Raw genomic sequence first — 20066 nt, 5'->3', positions numbered from 1 at the left:
TCTAGGGTGATGAAAGAACAACCAATATTTGGGGTTTAACAGAAGCAAAATTCTGCTGTGAGCTCAGTGCAGCTGTCTTGTTGTTAGGAGAACAGGATTCTAGACTCATCTTGCCAGGAACCTGCTGTGCAGCCTCAGTTTCCCTACCTGCACAGTGGGAGCTCCAGTGGATTAATCTCTCAGAGCTTATTGCAATTTGATGCCTAGGAGTTCATGAAGCCCAAGCAGCCCTGGCTCAGGTTAAGAGAAAATAGGAGGCAGGCTGAAAGGTCCATCAAACTTTCACTCAAAAACACATAGGTAGTCAGTTCAGTTGTTCAGTCATGTCCAAAACTTTGCGATCCCATGAACTGCAGCATGCTAGGCTTTCCTGTCTATCATCAATCCCAGTGCTTGCTCAAACTCATGTCTCTTAAGTGAGTGGTGGCATCCAACCATCTTATCCTCTGTCTTCCCCTTCTCCTCCCTCCTTCAATCTTTCCCAGAATCAGGGTCTTTGCTAATTAGTCAGCTCTTTGCATCAGGTGGTCAAAGTATTGGTGCTTCAGTTTCAGCATCAGTCCTTCCAATGAATATGGTGAAGATCAATTCTGAAGGTCAATCCACAGTAGCTGATGAAGCAGGACCTATGGGCTCACAGGTGGACGAGCCCCTAATAGGCTCAGAGGCCAGGAGCCCCTCCAATACAAAGCACGTGTGCTTCATGCATGGAGACCAGAGCTGACTGCAGAGGCAAGTCAGAGTTTTGCAGGCTGAGAGATAAATGAGACGGGCATCTTCATCAGTGGGAAGTGTGATATAACTCAAGACTTCCTGAAAGCCAGGAGGACCCTCAGAGACCATCTAGCCCAGTGATTCTCAAAGTGTGGTCCCCTGACCAACAGAACAGCATCACTCAGACTGAATAAGATAAAAACTGTGTTTTCACAAACTTTCCAGGTGATTCTCATGTAATCCTTACAGGTGATTCTAAGATTTGAGGACCTTCCATCCAGCTCATTGTTCCCGAAACTCTGCTACTAGAATACTCATTTGCAGAAGGTTAACAGGTGCTCTGTAAAAGGTGGATCTATGGTCAAATAAGTTTGGGAACTGCCTACTCTCTGCATCACATTCAGAAAGTCACCAATCACAGTGGTGTGTTAATGACTCTGAGAAGTTCCGCAGTTAATTCTTTGCTTTTGATTAATCCAACGTTGTTTCAAATTGCTTTTTCAGTTTGCCCACATTTCCATTAACACTCTCTTAGAGAAATTCTGACCCACCTCATTCCTCATTTTTCACGTGGATCTATTGAAAACTGGAAGAAGTATTGGGACTACCCAAAGTCTCAGAGAGAAAGTGTGTCAGGGATCGAAAAGGCCCTAGCAATATTCTTCACCCATAAACCCTGCACCCTCTTACCCTGCCTCCTAGCCGTGCGTCCCTCCAGAGCTCTGTGATATGGAGCCAGTCAACAGCACAGAGGTGTCTGAGTTCTTCCTGAAAGGATTTTCCGGTTACCCTGCCCTGGAGCACCTGCTCTTCCCTCTGTGCTCAGCCATGTACCTGGTGACCCTGCTGGGGAACACAGGCATCGTGGTGGTCAGCGTGCTGGATGCCCGCCTGCACACACCCATGTACTTCTTCCTGGGCAACCTCTCCATCCTGGACATCTGCTACACGTCCACTTTTGTCCCCCTGATGCTTGTCCACCTCCTGTCAGCCCAGAAGACCATCTCCTTTCTTGGCTGTGCACTCCAGATGTGTCTGAGTCTGTCTACAGGCTCCACAGAGTGTCTGCTGCTCGCCATCATGGCCTATGATCGCTACCTGGCCATCTGCCAGCCCCTTAGGTACCCCGTGCTGATGAGCCACCAGCTCTGCTGGTTGCTGGCCGGGGCTGCCTGGGTCCTTGGTCTCTGCAAGTCAGTGACTGAGACAGTCATCGCCATGAGGCTGCCCTTCTGCGGCCACCGTGTGGTCAGTCACTTCACCTGCGAGATCCTGGCAGTCCTGAAGCTGGCCTGTGGTGACACGTCCATCAGTGAGGTCTTCCTGCTGGTGGGTGCCATCTTGCTGCTGCCCGTGCCCCTGGCCTTCGTCTGCCTGTCCTACACGCTTATCCTGGCCACCACCCTCAGCCGCCGGGCGCCACAAAGCCTTCTCTACTTGCTCAGCACACCTGGCCGTGGTTATGCTTTTCTATGGCACCGTCATCTTCATGTACATGAAACCCAAGAGCAAGGAGGCTCATATCTCTGACGAGGTCTTCACGGTCCTCTATGCTGTGGTCACACCCATGCTGAACCCCGTCATCTACAGCCTGAGGAACAAGGAGGTGAAGGAGGCTGCCAGGAAGGTGTGGGGCAGGATACAGACCTCCAGGTGAGGGAGGCCAGGGCTCCTGCAGGTTAGCAGCTCAGGTCTGCCTTCGCCTACAGAGAGGATGGGTAGGGTGCAGAGTTGGGGGTCTGGAATCTTCAACCCAGAAAGGCAGCACCACCTCCCACTGATCCTGCCACAGATCCGAGCTCACAATTCACCTTTGTTCCTTCCCCAGGCAGAGCTTTGGGCCAGCTCTGAGCATCAGTCCCCGCATCTTCACACCAGCCTCCCTGCTGGCCTCAAGATTTCAGTCTTGTTCCAGCCAATCTATCCTCCAAGGGTCATCCAGAGGGATATTTCGGAAAAGTCTATTTGATCATGTGTCTGTCTTGGCTGAAATACCTGAATGGCTCCCAGAGTTCTCAGGATGAAATGAAAGGGCTTCGCGGGGGTATTCCAGACCCCTGCAGCCTGGCCCTGCTGCTCATGACCAATCCCCTCCCCGCCCTGTGTCACACAGACTCCCTCTTGTCAGCCCCACACACCAACCCGGCAGGAGCCTCGTGTGCCCAGCAATGCCCGACTCTGTGCCCTTCTTGGTTCTTCCCACAAGGCAGCTCCCACCTGACACACAGCTCCCTCTGTAAAAGGACTTCCTGATCCTCGAGGCCCTTCTTTTTATTTTTAAAATGAAATTCTCTAAGCTACACATGAGGTCCTTATTGTTTTCCTATTTTACATAGAGTACTGTAAATCTGTTAATCCCCAACTCCTGATTTACCCCTCCCCCACCTCAAGGCCCATCTTGAATGACACCTCCTCCAGGAAGCCTCCCCACTCTGCACCTCTCACTGTGCTCCTCCTGCTTTATTTCAGTGTTGCTCTAAGAGCCAGTAATACCGGATTTCACTCTGTCCCAAGGTCTGGCCCTGCCCAACCCCAAGCCCACACCGGTTTCTTAAATAAACAGAAAATACATCAATGTAGGGCAGAGCCTGGGGTCCTCCCCAAATCTGAGCAGAGCTGAGATGAAGTTCACAGATGACAGGCACAGTCTAGTGTCTGAGGAGCTGACGGCAGAGGCAGTGACGAGGCCCAGCCTCCACGATTTCCAGCCCAGCCCAGGCCCTGGGACACTGGTCACCGGAGCAGCGGAGGGTCTGGCTTCCTCTGTCGCTTTAGCAGCAGCCGCTCCACTGCCTCCCTGCCGAGCGTCCACGCTTCATGTGGCCTTGGGGAGACTCTGCTTCACCCATCTTCAACCCACCTACTAAGACCCTGCCATTTCCACCTCTTCCTGGAGCTCAGCCTCTTCCCAGGTTTGAACACACAGAGGAAATGGACTCAGGCTTGAGAGCATCTCCATTCCCTGCCTCCTCTGGCCTCAGTGGTACCATCTTGTGTGATGGGAGAGCTCAGCCGCCGAGCAGCAGGCCAGCTCTCCTGCGCCCTGTAGGTAAGCACAGTGCTTGTCTGAGCCCTCAGGTACCCTCCAGTCTGTCTTCCTGCTTCCTCTGCTGGTCAGAACAGAGGCACAGAGGAGAGCAGCGCAGCCCGCAGCCCACAGCTGACCAAGCCCGGGCGAAGCTTCTGCAGAGATGCTCTGCTAGGCCTTTGATGCCATGACAGGAGTTTGGACTTTATGCTGTGGGGATGGGAGTTTACAATCACACTTCCTTTTAGCAGGGTCACTGATTAGACACCATACTTCACCCATGAAACTGCAAAGAATTTTTCTGACATATATCGCTAACTATAGTGCGGTGAAGCAGGTAATATCTTACACAGCTGGTGAGGGTGTGAATAAATTTATATGAGCTTCCTGCCAAGTAAGTTGTGGGTATCAGTCAAGAGACTTGAAAACTTCACACCCTTTGACCCAACACCTCTACTTTTATGAATTACTCAGAGAAAATTGTTACAGGTACAAAGATTTGTCTATTTATCTATCTATATGTTATTAGTCACAGAGGTATTTTTGGCAACAAAAAATTGTAAGACTCATAATGTTTAACTGGGGCAGAATGTGTAAGTAAATTCTGGTGGAGCCCAATGATGGATTGTGACACAGCCATTGTAAATCTTATTTTTTGAAGAATAATTGATGAAGGGAAATGCTCACACTGTAATTAACATAAAAAAGATAGAACAAGTAACTTTGTACTTAATATAATCTCAATTTTTTTAATGATACTTTCTTAAGGATATATGAATACGTATGTATATAGAAATTCCTGGAAAATTAGGACAAAACATTAACTAACAAATGTTTCCTACAGGTGATGGAGTTACAGATTAATATTGCTTTCTGAATTATTCTTTCCAACCTTGTTCAATACTTCTAAAATGAACATAACTTAGAACTTAAAAGATAGTATTCTTTTTGAGAAATGGAAGATCACGTGGCTCCAGATAGAGCACAGAGGGGAAGCACCCATGCCTGAGGGAAGGATGTGAGGAAGCATGGATGGGGCCTGAGCCACGTGGACGGTCAGGCAGAGAGCATGGAGCTGATGTCCGGGGGATATCGGACTGAAGGCAGAGGTGGCTGAGGAAGGAGGAGACTGTGGTTTGATGCTTGAGCTTCTGAGGTTTTTGGATGGATGTTGCATCACCCTGAGAGACGCCCTGAGAGATAAGGAAGAAAAGAGTAGGCTGGAAGTGGCGGGAGGGCTGGGAGGAGCTTGTCTGTGGGCATCCATGGTGGCAAGATGGTCCCGTTCCTCAGCAGTTAGAAAACAAGCAGTGACAGTCTTCCAGTGTTTTATTTCGACCTGTGTTGTTGACAAAAAGATATTCCCAGAGACATATCACAGTTTATTCAGAAAATGTGCAATTGCTGCCGCATTATTTAAGGCTGTTTTTAGTCCTAAGCTCTGTCAAGTTGTCATCGTTTCTTGTGAAGGAAAGAGAAAGGCACAGCAAGGGAAACATGAAAGGGGACCTGCAGAAACTCACACACCCAGCGCAATCACTGGCTTCACATGCATCACAGGGGCCCAGGGCCTCACCCTGTACAGCAATTCCCTTTCCTTAACCTTCCCTGGTGGCTCAGTGGTCAAGAACCTGCCTGCCAATGCAGGAGACACAGTTTCGATTCTTGGGTGGAAGATCCCCTGGAGAAGGGAATGGCAACTCCAGTATTTCTGTGTAGGAAAACCCATGGACAGAGTAGCCTGGTGGGCTACAGTCCACAGGATCACAACACTCACAAGAAGAGTCAGACACAACTTAGCGACTAAACTATAACAACAACCTTTCATGAGCACAGGTTCCCATGGCACTCCTGCCAGGAGACATCCCACTTCATAGCCCCCAAGTTTCAGGTCCAAGGGGCAGGGCTGCAGTGAGACCCAGGCTGCAGTGAGACCCAGTCTTCAGATTCCTGTCCAGTGTCTCTCCTGTGCCCACCTCACCCAGCCAGGCCCTCCTGCGGCAGCACAGGGAACCTGGAGTCTCTGAAGCCACATTGTGCCAAGTCTGCAAACTTGTGTTATTGCAGAGTCTGAACTTTAAATTGGGCAGGGAATACGAGTCCCGGAAGGCAGGGAGCAGGAGACATGCCTACATGGCAGGGGACAAGGAGGCTGAGCCTCAGGAGCTCGGGGCCTCGATCCTGGCCCACCCCAGCACAGTGTGTCTGCTGGTAATGAACTCAGCACTCCCTCCCCCTGCTCTCCCAAGCCTCAGATCACCTCACCTGGCAGCTTCTCCAGCCACCTGCCTGCCCTAATGTCACTGGACAACAGGTAGGAGGCAAGGAAAATCCATCTAGCATGTTGACTATTCTCCTGAAATCTTTTTTAATCATACAGAAACCAGAATACCTGCTTGGAGAAGGGAACAAAGTGACACCATAATATCCACTTCACTTGCTGAATACTTACCCTGTGCAAACGTCCGTGCTAACGCCTTTCACTCAATCCTCAAATTCCCCCACAAGGAAATACTATTTTTATCCCTACAGGTAAGGAGGCTGAGACTGAGAAAGCCATTAGCAAGTGGCAGGTCTCAGACTTGGGCTTGGCGGTCTGTCTCCAAAGCCCACACTCACCGTCTCTGCTGTCAGTGTGGAGTGATGCGGGAATCCAGATGAGGGAACTTCTGGGTCATTCTAACAGCAGCTTCTCCTTGTACTCCTCAACTTCCTTTAAATCATGTCTGAAGCTTAAAATAAGAATGAAATGGTTCAAACTAGATTTACCAGCCAATGAAACTGACATGATATTTATCTGGGTTGGAAGTTGCTAGAACGATGAAGGAATATTTCGGGGATGGTACAGAGTGTAAGAAGCCACATATTGAATGATTCCATTTCACACGAGGAGAAACTCAATGAAGGTCATACAGCAGAAGGGGAACAAGGGCAAGAATCAAACCTGGACCCCTCACTCCCAGTCTAGGGCTCCTTCCAGGGCATCACCTTGCTTCTCAGAAGGGCTACAAGTGGGGAGAGAATTAGACAGTGATTCTCTGTGAACCTGACTTTCCAGGACATGATGAAATGACAGACCTGTCAGACAGATGCTAGAGTGGTTTCCTGAGTCTACTGCAAAACACCATTGCACCAAAATGCTCTGCAGCATGTCTGGTCGTCCTCCTCTGGGCATTTGTAGGATTACACAGGGCAGCAGGCTGTGGACAGATGGGACACATGTTGCTTCTGGGTTGGACCAGTGACCTGCTGGTGTGAGATTCTCCTGTGTTCTTCCCCAGCTGTGAGAACTGGTGACATCCCAAAGGGAGGAGCCAGTGTCTCTGAGGATGACAACCTGGAACAGAGCCCCCTGAAAACCTGCAATGGATATGAAGGGTGAAAACTAAACCTCTGTCCTGCTAAGTCACTAAAATCCTGAGGTTGTGTGTTACTGCAGCAAGACTCTGTTCATCTTTTTTTTCCCACTGTAAGATCTTTATGATTTTAAACTTTAAGCTTTTTATTTTGTATTGGGGTATAGCAGATGAACAATATTGAGGTAGTTTCAGGTGAACAGGGAAGGGACTCAGTCATTCAGATACAAGGACCCATTCTCCTCCTCCCCCTCCCCACCATCCAGGCTGGCACATAACATTGAGTACAATTCCATGTGTTGTGCAATACATTCTTGTTAGTTATCCATTCTGAAAATAGCCAAAACTCAGCTCACCTTGATGGACCAAGAGAGCTACAGTTGCTGTCTGTGGTGCCAGCCTGAGCCCATGTTGCAGTCCAAGCTGGCAGTAACCTGGCAGCATGGTGTTTTCTACACAGAGTCTTATTTCCTTGGGGTGACAAGCCTACAGCTTCATGGGCTATTCCTGATTTCCGTGAATGTGTTCTGAACAGATGCTTAAATTGCAAGGAAACCCACCTGTCTCCTCATTTAGCTCTTGAGAGGGAGCAGTTGTTCTTGCATGGAGGAGATGGCACCGCCAAAGCTCTCGTCCTTGTGATCACATCCTGTGTGTGCACATGGGGGAAAGGAGAAGGAGGGTGATCTCAAGGTAGGAAATCGGGGATCAGGATTTTAGCAGAAGGAAAGCACTGGATCTTATACAGCAGCTCCTGTGTGGGGCGCTGCGGAGGTTGGGGTAAATTGGACACAGCCCTGTGATTTCCGTGGCTCACAGTCTATTGTGTGAGAGAGAATGACATGCACAACAAACCGTGCTAATGACTGTGTGAGCATCACGGTGTCAGGATGGTCAGTGCTGTGGAGACATCTGAGAGGGCAGCCCCAGGGAGGAGGTGGGTGTGAGCTGAGCCTTGGAGGATGAGTATAGAGAGAAAGGTGCTCCAGCCTGAGGAAAGCAGGAGGAAAGGGAGGGGACAGGAGCCGGTGGGGTTTGTCCACCAATGGGGAGTGTGGTCTGCTGAAGTGGGGAGGCATGCCCGAAGGCGCAGGAGGTGAGGCAGGTTGAGTAAAGGCCAGAGCCTGATGACAAAGCCCTCCGATGTCCATGCCATTCCCACTTAGTCTCTCTGATGGAGACAAGTTCGGGGAGAGAAATGCAGAGTTAGGTGGTTTCCTACCATTTACTTGCCTGAAAACACCCCCACTCCTGTGTCCAGTGTCGGAATTGGAGGTTATCAGACTCTTGGACATAGACAAAGGCCTTATACTTGAATCTGAAATGAAGCTGTGGACTTAATCCAGCCACATGAAGTCATAACCTGGGAAAGACCTGCCCTTTTAACTTCTGCTTTCCAGACATCAAGTTTTACTCTGTCTTTACATTCCAGACTCAAAGAGAATCTAGATGTTTCTAAAGCCAAGTGAAAGGAGGGAATAGGATCAAGGTCACCAAGAGAAAGGGGATGCCTGCAAACACTGCGAGGGAAGAAGGCACATAAGCCTCTGCTGTGTCGCCAGCACTCAGTGCATAGTAGGTGCTCCATAATAATATTCTGGATGTGCGAATTAATAAGCCATCACACTGAGGCAGTTATTCACCTGTTTGCCAAACTTCAGCAAGAGAATCCCTACCTTCAAATGTTTGCATAGGTAAGATTTACGGTCAATGACTGATCCAGATTAATCACCTACCCCATATGATCCAGAAACTTCCTTCATAATATCACCCTGATTTAGGCTGGGGGAGGGAAAACCAGCACAAGCTCTGGGGAGAGAGGGAGTCCTGACAGATGCTGGAGGTCTTGTCTGAGAGGAGGAGAGCACAGATCCAGCGGGTGCCATGGTTGAAGGCTCACTCTCTGACCTGAAGCCTTGCCACTAGGTGATTTACCAGTACTTTTTTATGTGAGTCGCATCTGGACTACACAGAATCCCCACTTTTCAAAAGGAAATTGAGGCTCACAGGCCAAGTGACTTGGTCAATATTAGAGAGCTATACTTAGTTATGAAGCTGTCATGCAGTGCTGGGTTTTTGAACTGACTATCTGTTGACTGACTGGCCTTGGAAGCATTCACAGTATGAGGTGCCTGGACAAAGTAGACAGAGTCTGCTCTCAGGAGTGACAGAGGAGCCAGGTGTGCAGCACAAGAACAGGGAGGATGGCCAAGTGCTGTGGGAGGAAGGAGGGAGCAGGCAACTGTGCAGGGGGCAGGTGGGAGACAAGGAGAGAGGAGCTGGGCTCTGAAGAGAACAAGAAGCATCCCCCTAGTGGGGAGGAGAGGGAGGACAAGCCTTCAAAAGGGAACTTCTTGGGCAAAGGTATAGCTCTGGGGACAGACATGGTTTATTTAGGAAGAGTAAGCTCACTGGCTGATAGGAACGATAGATGCAATTCTACAGGAAGAATGAGAGGGAGGGAACCATTGCTGAAGGACAGAGAGGACTCTAATGTTGTCATGGGGCACTGGCCTCACGTCCATCAAGGAGTGAAGAGATGGAGGGAGGGAAGTTCACTATCAGCTCCTATTTATCCCTAAGAGCAGGGGGTCACCTGGGCCACAAGACAGCTCTCCATCTGACACTTGACACTTGGCTCCCTCCAGACACTGGCATTTCCCAAGGGGCTGAGCCCACCTCAGAAGAGACATGGAGGCTCCTGGGTAAAGACTGTGGCCGCTCCCCACCTTTCCTTTATAGAGTGGGTCAGTGACCTAGGACACCTCTGCCAGATTAGAACCTGAATTTCCCTCCTCTGTAATATTATTGTCAACATTATTTATTCTAAAAAGCTATATGGAGGCCAAGAAGATACTCAACTGGCTTTTATGACCAGAGTTAAATGTTGTGACCAGTGGCTCTATTGGGATAAGTATGTTCTTGTATATTCTTTTAAAAATCAATGCATGGTCTCTGATCTTAATGAGAGACACCTGAATAAGGCTTGTACATCCTATGCAGTAGAAATGTTCAACCTTTATGCCCAAAGGAATGAGGTGACCATCACTCATCATCCACCTGCCTTCCCAAGCTCATCCCACTTAATTTGAGAAAGAGGAGCAGCACTTGTTATAATTGTGGCATCTTTTGTTCACTTAGTTTTCTTACTGATATAGCCCAGCACCTAAACACCCTGCACAGGGTAGGCACTGTCAAATCCTCAGTAAGTGAATGAACCTGAAATCCTATGGGCATCATTCAGCCATATGAAGTCATAACCTAGAAAACGTGCTTCCTCTTAATAACCAAGAACACTGCAGATTCAAAGAGCTCAAGAAACAACAATTTATTCTCTTGTCTCCCCTAGGTCAGCCTGGGGAGAAGAGAGAAGAGCTTAGGAGATTAGAATGGACCCAATCTCCTGTAAGTTACACCAGAACGACAGAACTGAGGGGGCTTGCTTACAGACCTGACGTCCACTCTCTCATTATACTGATGGTGAACTTGAGTTCCAGAGGCGGGGCTGACCCGCCCCAGGTCACACATGTTGCTTGGCTCCCAGGCCCATTGGTGCTTAACCAACACCTTCATGGTGCAGATGGGAAAAGAGGGAGAATGAGACGGATGGAGAGTGAGACGAATGGGGCAAACCAGACGGTCGTGACAGAGTTTGTCCTGCTGGGGCTACACAACCACCACAACCTAGAGATGGTCCTGTTTGTGCTCTGCCTGGGCATCTACTCCGTGAACGTGCTAGGGAACACCCTCCTCATCGGGCTGAACATGCTGGACCCTCGCCTGCACACCCCCATGTACTTCTTCCTCAGCAACCTCGCCCTCATGGACATCTCTGGCACATCCTCCTTCGTGCCTCTCATGATGGTCAACTTCCTGGAAACCCAGAGCACCATCTCCTTGTCTGGCTGTGCCCTGCAGATGTACCTGACCCTGGCGCTGGGCACCACGGAGTGCGTGCTCTTGGCCATGATGGCGTGTGACTGGTATGTGGCCATCTGCCAGCCTCTTCCCTACTCAGAGCTCATGAGCTGGAACATGTGCATGTGGATGGCAACCCTGAGCTGGGGGGAAGGCTTTGCCAACTCCCTTCTCCATTCCATTCTCACCTGGAGCCTCCCCTTCTGTGGCCACAATATCATCAACCACTTCTTCTGTGAAATCTTGGCAGTGCTGAAACTAGCCTGTGGGGACATCTGTCTCAATGCACTGCTATTAACAGTGTCTTCAGCTGTTGTGACACTGCCCCCACTGCTGCTCATCTTCCTGTCCTAAGGGTTCATTCTCACTGCCCTCCTGAGGGTGCCCTCTGCTGCCAGCTGGCACAAAGCCTTCTCTACCTGCTTTGCCCACCTCACAGTGGTGGTGATTTTCTATGGGACTACCTCCTTCATGTACTTCAAGCCCAAAGCCAAGGACCTCTACTTGGATAAGCTTCTTGCATTGTTCTATGGGGTCGTGACCCCATCCCTGAACCCCATCATCTACAGCCTAAGGAATGCAGAGGTGAAAGCTGCTGAGCGGAGATCTCCTCTCCAGGAAGATGGCCCGCTTTCCTGTTGTTCTCTAAGTCCATCAGGCAGGTGTGTGTGTGCTGAGTCACTTTAGTCCTGTCCAAATCTTTGGGAACCTATAGACTCTAGCCTTCCAGGCTTCTTTGTCCATGGCATTCTTCAAGCAAGAATACTCGAGTGGGTTGCGAGATCCTCTTCCAGGGGATCTTCCCGACCCAGGTATCGAACCAAGGTCTCTTATGTCTCCTGTATTGGCAGGGGGATTTTTTTTACCACTAGCGCCACCTGGGGAACTAGTTATACTGTGGCCATGATTTCAAAATTGCAGAGGCTTAAAAATAAAAAGGTTCTTTTTCTTTTTTTTAATTTTTTTTCTTTCTTTTTTTTCCTCTCTGCTTAATTTTATTTTATTTTATTATTTTTTTAAATTTTATTTTATTTTTAAACTTTACAATATTGTATTAGTTTTGCCAATTATCGAAATGAATCCTCCACAGGTATACCTGTGTTCCCCATCCTGAACCCTCCTCCCTCCTCCCTCCCCATACCCTCCCTCTGGGTCATCCCAGTGCACTTGCTCACTCTCCAAGTCCATCAGATTTTGGATGGGGGATCAACTTCATCTTTTTCATCCTGTGGGCCTCAAGATGATAAAGCATCTGCCTTATGCACACTGCTGGTCAAATGGCAAAAGAAGAAGAGAAGATGACAAAGCCTGTGTGGATTCTTTCAGCTCCCACTCAGAAATGACCTGGTGCTTCCACTTCTACCTCCTTGGCCAATCATTCAAGGCAAAGGCCAGAGCGGACACCAAGGGTTGGAGATGCACACCTACCCCACTTCTTGAAGGATGGGTAAGACTAAGGAATCCTGAAGAGCCTGGTGACAATGCCACTACCCTACCATCAACCCAGGAGCTACAAGAGATTTCTAGAGCTTCCATTCTCTGGCCAGCTGTGCCTCACTGGCTGCTTCCAGGTTAATCACCCCAGGGAGCCCTGGTTAGCTGGCTTGTGTGACTCTGGACTGGAGTATCCAGCTAGGTTTCCACCGGCCCTCCAAGAGTTGACTCTGCTCTCAGGTTCTGGGTTCAGGTTGAGCACGAGAGAATCTGGAAGAGATGGAAAGGCAGAGGCAAGGCCGCGCTGAGGTGGTGGAGCCCTCACTTGCTGTCAGTGCAGCCCCTTGGGCTCCTGCCAGGCCACCTGCAGCTGCTCTGAGGCCTGAGCGAAGGGAGCTCCAATCAGAGAGTGCCAGGTCCTCCTGTGGGTCACCAGTGTCACTGAACCCAAGACAATGAGGGCCTGACATGGGTTCCACCGTGTCCTCTTGAGCGCTGGTCTGTCCCCACCTGCCCCATACCCACCGGAGCACAGCTTCAGACGCGACACCAAGCGCAGAGGCCGAGCATGGCACAGGCTTCTCCTGCAGCTCCCACAAATGACAGCTCTGTTCTCCACAACAAAGCCTTAATCACTCACACTGGTCCTGCTACTTTGGCCAGATCCTGGCTGATTCACCACCCAAGAACCTATGGTGCCTCCTTCTTACCACAGAAGGAAGACCACATTCTTCAGCTGAGTCCTTGGGCCCCCAGAAAACAGCCCCTGCTTTGTGAGCCTGATGTTCTATCCACGCTGCACACCACCAACCCCTCTCTACATTGTCAGTACTCCCCACATCTCTGTATGTTGTTCATGCTGTTCCCTGGGGAGATCTGGAACTTTTTTTCAAGCCACCTTCGACACCATCACTTGAACACAGCCTTTCCTAGCTTTTTAAAGGGGCTCTCTGCTTTGTGTCCCACGACACTTTGTTGGCACAGTTTGTTTGCTATGTAAATCTTTCTGACTGATGTTGAGGCTGAAACTCCAATACTTGGGCCACCTGATGCAAAGAACTGACATTTGAAAAGACCCTGATGCTGGGAAAGGTTGAAGGTGGGAGAAGAAGGGGACGACAGAGGATGAGATGGTTGGATGGTATCACCAACTCAATGGGCATGAGTTTGAGTAAACTCCGTGAGTTGGTGATGGACAGGGAGGCCTGGCATGCTGCAGTCCATGGGGTCACAAAGAGTGGGACACGACTGAGCGACTGAACTGAACTGAAGCCCTTCTGCTTTGTGTCCACAATGTTTCATAACAATGTGGGTGCCTCGAAGGCAGGACTATTTAGGGGCTTGTCTCTGTAGCTCCACAGAGCTTTCCCAACAGAAGGTTATTGAACTGTCACTCAAATACGCAGATGACACCACCCTATTGGCAGAAATTGAAGAGGAACTAAAGAGCCTCTTGATGAAGGTGAAAGAGGAGAGCGAAAAAGCTGGTTTAAAACTCATTCAAAAAACAAAGATCATGGCATCCAGTCCAATCACTTCATGGCAAACAGATGAGGAAACAATGGAATCAGTGACAGACTATTTTCTTGGGCTCCAAAAATCACTGTATATGCTGACCACAGCCATGAAATTCAAAGACACTTGGCGACTTGGAAGAAAAACTATGACAAACCTAGACAGCATATTACAAAGCAGACACATTACTTTGCCGACAAAGGTCTGTCTAGTCAAAACTGTGGTTTTTCCAGTAGTCATGTATGGATGTGAGAGTTGTGCCATAAAGAAAGCTGAGCACCAAAGAATTGATGCTTTTGAACTGTGGTGTTGGAGAAGACTCTTGAGAGTCCCTTAGACAGCAAGGAGATCAAACCAATCAATCCTAAAGGCAATCAATCCTGAATATTCATTGGAAGGACTGATGCTGAACCTGAAGCTCCAATATTTTAGCCACCTGATGCGAAGAACTGACTCATTGGGAAAGATGCTGATGCTGGGAAAGGTTGGAGGCAGGAGGAGAAGGGGAAGACAGAGGATGAGATGGTTGGATGGCATCACCAATGAATGGACATGAGTTTGAGTGAACTCCAGGAGTTGGTAATGGACAGGGAAGCCTACAGCTTCATGGGCTATTCCTGATTTCCATGAATGTGTTCTGATCAGATGGTTCAATTGCAAGGAAACCCACCTGTCTCCTCATTTAGCTCTTGAGAGGGAGCAGTTGTTCTTGCATGGAGGAGATGGCACCCCCAAAGCTCTCGTCCTTGTGATCACATCCTGTGTGTGCACATGGGGGAAGGAGAAGGAGGGTCATCTCAAGGTAGGAAATCGGGGATCAGGATTTTAGCGGAAGGAAAGCTCAGGATCTGAAATGGCAGCTCCTGTGTGGGGTGCTGGGGAGGTTGGGGGTAAATTGGACACAGCCCTGTGATTTCCGTGGCTCACAGTCTATTGTGTGAGAGAGAATGACACGCACAACAAACCGTGCTAATGACTGTGTGAGCATCACGGTGTCAGGATGGTCAGTGCTGTGGAGACATCTGAGAGGGCAGCCCCAGGGAGGAGGTGGGTGTGAGCTGAGCCTTGGAGGATGAGTACAGAGAGAAAGGTGCTCCAGCCTGAGGAAAGCAGCGGGAAAAGGAGGGGACAGGAGCCAGTGGGGTTTGTCCACCAATGGGGAGTGTGGTCTGCTGAAGTGGGGAGGCATGCCCGAAGGCGCAGGAGGTGAGGCGGGGTTGAGGGGAGGCCAGAGCCTGATGACAAAGCCCTCCGATGTCCATGCCATTCCCACTTAGTCTCTCTGATGGAGACAAGTTTGGGGAGAGAAATGCAGAGTTAGGTGGTTTCCTACCATTTACTTGCCTGGAAACAGCCCCACTCCTGTGTCCAGTGTCGGAATGGGAGGTTATCAGGACTCTTGGACATAGACAAAGGTCTTATACTTGAATCTGAAATGAAGCTGTGGACTTAATCCAGCCACATGAAGTCATAACCTGGGAAAGACCTGCCCTTTTAACTTCTGCTTTCCAGACATCAAGTTTTACTCTGTCTTTACATTCCAGACTCAAAGAGAATCTAGATGTTTCTAAAGCCAAGTGAAAGGAGGGAATAGGATCAAGGTCACCAAGAGAAAGGGGATGCCTGCAAACACTGCGAGGGAAGAAGGCACGTAAGCCTCTGCTGTGTCGCCAGCACTCAGTGCATAGTAGGTGCTCCATAATAATATCCTGGATGTGCGAATTAGTAAGCCATCACACTCAGGCAGTTATTCACCTGTTTGCCAAACTTCAGCAAGAGAATCCCTACCTTCAAATGTTTGCATGGGTAAGATTTACGGTCAATGACTGATCCAGATTAATCACCTACCCCATGTGATCCAGAAACTTCCTTAACAATATCACCCTGATTTAGGCTGGAGGAAGGAAAACCAGCACAAGCTCTGGGGAGAGAGGGAGTCCTGACAGATGCTGGAGGTCTTGTCTGGGAGAAGGAGAGCACAGATCCAGCAGGTGCCATGGTTGAAGGCTCACTCTCTGACCTGAAGCCTTGCCGCTAGGTGATTTACTGGTACTTTTAAATTGAGTCTCATCTCGATACACAGAATCCCCACTTTTCAAAAGGAAATTGGGGCTCACAGGCCAAGTGACTTGGTCAATATTGGAGAGGTATACATAGTTATGAAGCTGTCATGCAGTGCTGGGTTTTTGAGCTGACTATCTGTTGACTGACTGGCCTTGGAAGCATTCACAGTATGAGGTGCCTGGACGAAGTAGACAGAGGCTGCTCTCAGGTGTGACAGAGGAGACAGGTGTGCAGCACAAGAACAGGGAGGGTGGCCAAGGGCTGTGGGAGGAAGAAGGGAGCAGGCAACTGTGCAGGGGGCAGGTGGGAGACAAGGAGAGAGGAGTTGGGCTCTGAAGAGGACAAGAAGCATCCCCCTAGTGGGGAGGAGAGGGAGGACAAGCCTTCAAAAGGGAACTTCTTGGGCAAAGTTATGGCTCTGGGGACAGACATGGTTTATTTAGGAAGAGTTAAGCTCACCGGCTGATTTGAACGATAGATGCAATTCTACAGGAAGAATGAGAGGGAGGGAACCATTGCTGAAGGACAGAGAGGACTCTAATGTTGTCATAGGACATTGGCCTCACGTCCATCAAGGAGTGAAGAGATGGAGGGAGGGAAGTTCACTATCAGCTCCTATTTATCCCTAAGAGCAGGGGGTCACCTGGGCCACAAGACAGCTTTCCATCTGACACTTGACACTTGGCTCCCTCCAGACACTGGCATTTCCCAAGGGGCTGAGCCCACCTCAGAAGAGACATGGAGGCTCCTGGGCAAAGACTGTGGCAGCTTCCCACCCTCCCTTTATAGAGTGGGTCAGTGACCCAGGACACCTCTGCCAGATTAGAACCTACCTTTCCCTCCTGTGTAATATTATTGTCAATATCATTTATTCTAAAAAGCTATATGGAGGCCAAGAAGATACTCAACTGGCTTTTATGACCAGAGTTAAATGTTGTGATCAGTGGCTCTATTGGGATAAGTATGTTCTTGTATATTCTTTTAAAAATCAATTCATGGTCTGTGATCTTAAGGAGAGACACCTGCATAAGGCTGTACATCTTTTGCAGTAGAAATGTTCAACCTTTATGCCCAAAGGAATGAGGTGACCATCACTCATCACCCACGTGCCTTCCCAAGCTCATCCCACTTAATTTGAGAAAGAGGAGCAGCACTTGTTACAAATGCAGCATCTCTTGTCCACATAGTTTTCTTACTGATATAGCCCAGCACCTAAACACCCTGCACAGGGTAGGCACTCAACAAATTCTCAGTAACTGAATGAATCTGAAATCCTGTGGGCATCATTCAACCACATGAAGTCATAACCTAGAAAACGTGCTTCCTCTTAATAACCAAGAGCACTGCAGATTTAAAAGGAGCTCAAGAAACAAAAATGTATTCTCTTGTCTCCCCTAGGTCAGCCTGGGGAGAAGAGAGAAGAGCTTAGGAGATAAGAATGGACCACCATCTCCTGTAAGTTACACCAGAACTACAGAACTGAGGGGGCTGGCTTGCAGACCTGAAGTCCACTCTCTCATTGTACCGATGGTGAAACTGAGTTCCAGAGGCAGGGCTGACCCGCCCCAGGTCACACATCCACGTTACTTGGCTCCCAGGCCCACTGGTGATTAATCCAACACCTTCATGGTGCAGATAGGAAAAGAGTGAAATGAGATGGATGGAGACTGAGATGAGTGGGGCAAACCAGACGGTCATGACAGAGTTTGTCCTGCTGGGGCTACACGACCACCACAACCTAGAGATGGTCCTGTTTGTGCTCTGCCTGGGCATCTACTCTGTGAACGTGCTGGGGAATGCCCTCCTCATCGGGCTGAACATGCTGGACTCCCGCCTGCACACCCCCATGTACTTCTTCCTCAGCAACCTCGCCCTCATGGACATCTCTGGCACATCCTCCTTCGTGCCTCTCATGCTGGTCAACTTCCTGGAAACCCAGAGCACCATCTCCTTCTCTGGCTGTACCCTGCAGATGTACCTGACCCAGGCACTAGGCTCCACGGAGTGCGTGCTCCTGGCCATGATGGCGTGTGACCGGTCCGTGGCCATCTGCCAGCCGCTTCGCTACTCAGAGCTCATGAGCTGGCACACGAGCATGTGGATGGTGGTGCTGAGCTGGGGGGCAGGCTTTGCCAACTCCCTTCTCCATTCCAATCTCACCTGGAGCCTCCCCTTCTGTGGCCACAATATCATCAACCACTTCTGTGAGATCTTGGCAGTGCTGAAACTCGCCTGTGGGGACATCTCTCTCAATGCACTGATATTAACGGTGTCTTCAGCTATTGTGACACTGCCCCCACTGCTGCTCATCATCCTGTCGTACGTGTTCATCCTCACTGCCATCCTGAGGGTGCCCTCTGCTGCCGGCCGGCACAAAGCCTTCTCTACCTGCTCTGCCCACCTCACAGTGGTGGTGATTTCTATGGGACTATCTCCTTCATGTACTTCAAGCCCAAGGCCAAGGACCTCTACTTGGATAAGTTTCTTGCATTGTTCTATGGGGTCGTGACCCCATCGCTGAACCCCATCATCTACAGCCTAAGGAATGCAGAGATGAAAGCTGCTGCCATAGCTCTGCTGAGAGGAGACCTCCTCTCCAGGAAGATGGCCCGCTCTCCTGTTGTTCTCAAGTCCATCAGGCAGGTGTGTGTGTGCTGAGTCACTTTAGTCCTGTCCAAATCTTTGGGAACCTATGGACTCTAGTCTTCCAGGCTTCTTTAAAGGTCCATGGTATTCTCCAGGCAAGAATACTCGAGTGGGTTGCGAGGTCCTCTTCCAGGGGATCTTCCCGACCCAGGTATCGAACCAAGGTCTCTTATGTCTCCTGTATTGGCAGGGGGATTCTTTACCACTAGCACCACCTGGGGAACTAGTTATACTGTGGCGTGACTTCAAAATTGCAGAGGCTTAAAAACACAAAGGTTCTTTTTTTTTATTTCTTTTCTTTTTCTCTCTGCTTAATTTTATTTTATTTTTTTTAATTTTATTTTATGTTTAAACTTTACAATATTGTATTAGTTTTGCCAATTATCGAAATGAATCCGCCACAGGTATACCTGTTTTCCCCATCCTGAACCCTCCTCCCTCCTCCCTCCCCATACTCTCCCTCTGGGTCATCCCAGTGCACTTGCTCACTCTCCAAGTCCATCAGATTTTGGACGGGGGATCAACTTCATCTTTTTCATCCTGTGGGCCTCAAGATGATAAAGCATCTGCCTTATGCACACTACTGGTCAAATGATAAAAGAAGAAGAGAAGATGACAAAGCCTGTGTGGATTCTTTCAGCTTCCACTCAGAAATTACCTGTTACTTCTACTTCTACCTCCTTGGCCAATCATTCAGGGCACAGGCCAGAGTGGACACCAAGGCCTGGGGATGCCCACCTACCCCATTTCTGGAGGGACGGGTAAGACTAAGGAATCCTGAAGAGCCTGGTGACAATGCCACTACCCTACCGTCAACCCAGGAGCTACTAGAGAGTTCTAGAGCTTCCATTCTCTGGCCAGCTGTGCCTCACTGGCTGCTTCCAGGTTAATCACCCCAGGGAGCCCTGGTTAGCTGGCTTGTGTGACTCTGGACTGGAGTATCCAGCTAGGTTTCCACCGGCCCTCCAAGAGCTTACTCTGCTCTCAGGTTCTGGGTTCAGGTTGAGCACGAGAGAATCTGGAAGAGATGGAAAGGCAGAGGCAAGGCCGTGCTGAGGTGGTGGAGCCCTCACTTGCTGTCAGTGTAGCCCCTCGGGCTCCTGCCAGGCCACCTGCAGCTGCTCTGAGGCCCGAGCGAAGGGAGCTCCAATCAGAGAGTGCCAGGTCTTCCTGTGGGTCACCAGTGTCACTGAATCCAAGACAATGAGGGCCTGACATGGGTTCCACCGTGTCCTCTTGAGCGCTGGTCTGTCCCCACCTGCCCCATACCCACCGGAGCACAGCTTCAGACGCGACACCAAGCGCAGAGGCCGAGCATGGCACAGGCTTCTCCTGCAGCTCCCACAAATGACAGCTCTGTTCTCCACAACAAAGCCTTACATCACACACTG

The 20066-nt window shown here is 49.6% G+C and overlaps 3 pseudogenes; all 3 read left to right on the top strand.

The window, feature by feature from the left end:
• The first annotated feature begins 1443 nt into the window (after positions 1 to 1443).
• On the top strand, positions 1444 to 2371 carry LOC109562711 (olfactory receptor 13J1-like; annotated as a pseudogene).
• An 8333-nt stretch (positions 2372 to 10704) lies between these two features.
• On the top strand, positions 10705 to 12075 carry LOC139184408 (olfactory receptor 2S2-like; annotated as a pseudogene).
• A 5626-nt stretch (positions 12076 to 17701) lies between these two features.
• LOC109562512 (olfactory receptor 2S2-like) lies at positions 17702 to 18687 on the top strand (annotated as a pseudogene).
• The last annotated feature ends 1379 nt before the right edge of the window (positions 18688 to 20066 follow it).

Source organism: Bos indicus, chromosome 8, assembly GCF_029378745.1.
Source record: "Bos indicus isolate NIAB-ARS_2022 breed Sahiwal x Tharparkar chromosome 8, NIAB-ARS_B.indTharparkar_mat_pri_1.0, whole genome shotgun sequence".
Classification (NCBI taxonomy): Eukaryota; Metazoa; Chordata; class Mammalia; order Artiodactyla; family Bovidae; genus Bos; species Bos indicus.
Note: the sequence above shows the minus strand (reverse complement) of the source record. Positions and strands in the feature narration are given on the sequence as shown.